General features: G+C 47.1%; 1 long non-coding RNA gene across 1 annotated transcript in view; it reads right to left on the reverse strand.

Annotated features, from left to right (window-relative positions):
- Positions 1–323: 323 nt before the first annotated feature.
- LOC122546683 overlaps positions 324–4,732 on the reverse strand; it is a 9,014-nt gene continuing 4,605 nt past the window's right edge. The window contains exons 2-3 of the long non-coding RNA XR_006310790.1: positions 4,083–4,161; positions 324–440 (exon numbers count right to left, since the gene is read on the reverse strand). This is a non-coding gene — a long non-coding RNA (uncharacterized LOC122546683). The remainder of the gene's footprint in view (positions 441–4,082; positions 4,162–4,732) is intronic.

Below are 4,732 nucleotides of genomic sequence, written 5' to 3' on the forward strand. Positions count from 1 at the left end.
AGAAAGATTGAAGAGAGATTTGGTAGAGCTGACAGAGAAATCACTTTGCATTTGTCCAAGAGTCAGATCGAAGATACACGACACGGAGAGAAACATTTAGTCAGCGAGTTATGGTCTGGAATTCCCCAAACAGGAGGAGTGATGGACGAAGATCCATTCTCTCAGCTGGGTAAAGGAGGAACTTTACCAGGATTCTGAGCTAGGAGCAGTGAGTGGCCCTCGTTTCAAGGAGACAATGTACTGAACCGCGTCCATTCCCTTCGCGCCCCCCCACCCCCCTCCCCCCCACCTCCCCATCTCTGCGATGACTGAGACCCACTTACTGGTTGTAAACTCCACACGGAGGAAGCAGTTGATGAAACTGTCCAAAGTGATCCTTCCTGATGAGTCACCGTACCTCAGAGTCATGAGACTGAGAGCAGAGTTAGTCACTGTAAATCCTTCACGACACAACAAAGAAACATCCAGAAAGTAACATGGAATAAAAAAAAGAACAGCAGTTACTGTGAGACCCTGTCAGCGCAATGTCAGTGTTTGCAACTTATTTTCGTGTTGATTGAGGTGAGGGAAGGCCATGCCAATGTAACAGTCACCATGGTGAACACCCAGAATTCCTGGAATTGGTACAACACTGGTCAAGTCCCACTATACCATCCTGTCAGTTATTCTCAGGACAGGTACACACAGGCGAGATTCATAACAGGACTCCCATTGTCCTATCAAACACCCATCAGACAGATTTAAAGAGGTTTATAAAATCATGAGGGGCATGGATAGGGTAAATAGGCAAGGTCTTTTCCCTGGGGTGGGGGAGTCCAAAACTAGAGGGCATATGATTAAGGGGAGAGGGGAAAGATATAAAAGAGACCTGAGGGAAAAACTTTCACACAGAGGATGGTGTGTGTATGGAATGAGCTGCCAGAGGATGTGGTAGAGGCTGGTACAGTTACAGCATTTAAAAGGATGGGTATATGAGTAGGAAGGGTTTACAGGGAAATGCTGACAAATGGGACGATTTAGACTGAACGGTCTGTTTCTGTGCTGTACATCTCTATGACTCTTGGTATAACACAGATTAAATACTTGGTAAATCACCCCACTTTACAGTGCAATATCAAATGCTCTCAAGCCCGCAGGTTAGACACAGAGTAAAGTTCTCAGTGCTGTATTCTAATAAACAGCACTAGGGCAAGTAAAGTGTGGGTTAAATACAAAGTAAAGCTCCCACTGCACATCAGATACAGTCCATGCAGATTCAACATGGAATTAGGCAAATAAATCTCCTATTATATTGTGTGTGATTTACTTATCTTTGAAGATAATTTATTGTGGGATGATTTTAGATTTTGAACCAGTGACATATGGGTTTTCTGTGGCTGAAGGGATTTACTTGTAAGTATTTCTGTAGGAATGGAGATTTCTTTTGAAACACAGTATTAGAAAGAGACTTCCTGTAAAGATTTGATTGCAATGGGAGTTTACAAGTATACAAGGTAAACAGTATAGTGCATTGCACTTTCAGGTGAAAGAATCTCAAATTGCTTTTGAGTTTAGGGTAACACCATATCTTTAAAAAATTGCTTTCAAAAGTCTTAGTTGAAACTGTACGTGCAAAAATGTTGCTCCTGAGAAAGAGAGGTAGTTTAGGACTAATAATATAGAGATTAATTCAGTGTCGTTTTAAATGTTCGAGACCAGAAGTGTTTGGTCAAAAACCTAGATAGGGCTATTTGAAGCGGAGAAAGTCCAAGCTCAGATGTATGAAGGCTACAGGAAGAGTCTATCAGAATCTCAAGATGGGCATTAAAGTCACCATTAAATTAAGCCCCATAAATGTGAAATTGAAGGGAACTTTTTCTGAAGTAAGGATTGTAAAGGAACATCTTGGCCATTAATGACTTTTCTTTAACCATGTGTTTCAAAATCTTGAATTTGTGTTGTGAGTAAATAATTTGGTTTATTCTATTTTATCTTCATTTCTTTTGCATAATAATTTTATCTTTCATTTTAAACCCAAATCTGCATTGACCTGCAAAATACTCTCAGAGCAAGTACAACACTAGTTAGATACACAAGAAAACTCCTGCTACACTGTTGTATCAATTACTGCCAGGACAGGTACAGCATGGGGATTAATCCAGTGTAATACTCCCTCTGCACTGTCCCCAGTGGGTACTCCCAGGACAGGTACACCAAGGGGATTAATCCAGTGTAATACTCCCTCTGCACTGTCCCCAGTGGGTACTCCCAGGACAGGTACTCCATGGGGATTAATCCAGTGTAATATCCCTCTGCACTGTCCCCAGTGGGTACTCCCAGGGCAGGTACTCCATGGGGTTAGATCCAGTGTAATACTCCCTCTGCACTGTCCCCAGTGGGTACTCCCAGGACAGGTACTCCATGGGGTTAGATCCAGTGTAATACTCCCTCTGCACTGTCTCCAGTGGGTACTCCCAGGACAGGTACTCCATGGGGTTAGATCCAGTGTAATACTCCCCCTGCACTGTCCCCAATGGGTACTCCCAGGGCAGGTACACCATGGGGATTGATCCAGTGTAATGCTCCCTCTGCACTGTCCCCAATGGGTACTCCCAGGACAGGTACACCATGGGGTTAGATCCAGTGTAATGCTCCCTCTGCACTGTCCTCAATGGGTACTCCCAGGGCAGGTACACCATGGAGATTGATCCAGTGTAATGCTCCCTCTGCACTGTCCCCAGTGGGTACTCCCAGGGCAGGTACACCATGGGGTTAGATCCAGTGTAATGTTTATTGTACGAGTGAGAGCTGAGGAATTGTTTCTAACTCGCCAGTTGAGAATGGGGCAATGACACAGGCATCATACACAACACAGGAATGGGATACCAACAGCAGACTGCAAGCCAGGAACAGGGAGAAAGCCATCGGGCCTGATGACAGCTAGTACACTGGGAACTCATATCACAAACTCAAACCAACATCTTCAGAGTTGGTTCAAAAAGCAACATGGAAAAATCATTGATAAATGAGGACTGATACAGTGCAAGTTAGATACAGTGTCTAGCTCCCTCTCCAGTCTCCCACCTAACACTCCCAGCGCAGACACACCGTGGGGTTAGATACAGAGTCAAGCTCTCTCTCCAGTCTCCCACCTAACACTCCCAGCGCAGATACACCGTTGGGTTAGATACAGAGTCAAGCTCTCTCTCCAGTCTCCCACCTAACACTCCCAGCGCAGATACACCGTTAGGTTAGATACAGAGTCAAGCTCTCTCTCCAGTCTCCCACCTAACACTCCCAGCGCAGAGACACCGTGGGGTTAGATACAGAGTCAATCTCTCTCTGCAGTGTCCCATCTAACACTCCCAGCGCAGAGACACCGTGGGGTTAGATACAGAGTCATGCTCCCTCTCCAGTCTCCCATCTAACACTCCCAGCGCAGAGACACCGTGGGGTTAGATACAGAGTTAATCTCTCTCTACAGTATCCTGTCTAACACTCCTGAGTGCAGATACACCGTGGGTTAGATACAGTGTCAAGCTCTCTCTGCAGTGTCCCATCTAACACTCCAGTGCAGATACACCGTGGGTTAGATACAGTGTCAAGCTCCCTCTACAGTATCCTGTCTAACACTCCGAGCGCATTTACACCGTGGGGTTAGATACAGAGTCAAGTTCTCTCTCCAGTCTCCCATCTAACACTCCAGTGCAGATACACCGTGGGGTTAGATACAGAGTCAAGCTCTCTCTATCGTGTCCCATCTAACACTCCCAGCGCAGAAAAACCGTGGGGTTAGATACAGAATCAAGCTCTCTCTACAGTATCCTGTCTAACACTCCGAGCGCAGATACACTGTGGGGTTAGATAGAGAGTCAAGCTCTCTCTCTGCAGTGTCCCTTTTAACACTCCCAGCACAGACACACCATGGGTGTAGATACAGAGTCAAGCTCTCTCACTGCGCTGTTCTATGAGACGTGGTAATTATTCTCACGTTCTCGCTGGTGAATAATTGAGCTTTTCACAGGCCACGACTATCAACCTCCAGCCCTCCGAGCCAATCCGAATGGCCGCAATGGAGGCTGGGGAGTGGGGATGGAACGTACCTACTTCCTGCAGCCTCTCGGAGAGTTGGCCTGGATTCAGCCGTCCCATTCCATCCAGGTCACTCTTGTGGAAGAGTTCCTAACACACAGACAGAGAGAGAGGGACACACACAAACAATGAGCTTTTGAAATCACCGAGCTCTCACTATCCTGGTAATAAGGCATTGTTTGTTCAAGGGTCATCCTTCCCTCCTCCCAGCACCCCCTGGGAAACCTTCCTCCCCTTCTCTCTCATCGACTCCTTCATCAAACCAACAACCCGCAGTCTATCCTCACCCATACCAACGTGATCGCTGATCGCTGGGGGCCTGGGCCAGTCAGCATGGGGATGCTCAACCTGTCGAAACTGGCACAAACAACAGGCATTGGGCCAGGGGCAGGTCCCCAGAGCCTGAGCAACATGGCAGCTGGGAAGCTCACCATTTGTTCGAGTTGTCAACGGAGACGATTAGCATTGTTGTCAACTCAGCTCCATGACATCTCCTCAGGAACTCCTCAGGAGTGCGGTGCTGGAAAAGCGCAGCAGGTCAGGCAGCATCCGAGGAGCAGGAGAGTCAACGTTTCGGGCATAAGGTCTTCATCAGGTATGTGGGGAGGACCCAAGGGGGCTTCGAGTGGGGATGGGGGGGCAGGGATGATAGCTGAGAGTA

Source organism: Chiloscyllium plagiosum, unplaced genomic scaffold (assembly GCF_004010195.1).
Source record: "Chiloscyllium plagiosum isolate BGI_BamShark_2017 unplaced genomic scaffold, ASM401019v2 scaf_79637, whole genome shotgun sequence".
Classification (NCBI taxonomy): domain Eukaryota; kingdom Metazoa; phylum Chordata; class Chondrichthyes; order Orectolobiformes; family Hemiscylliidae; genus Chiloscyllium; species Chiloscyllium plagiosum.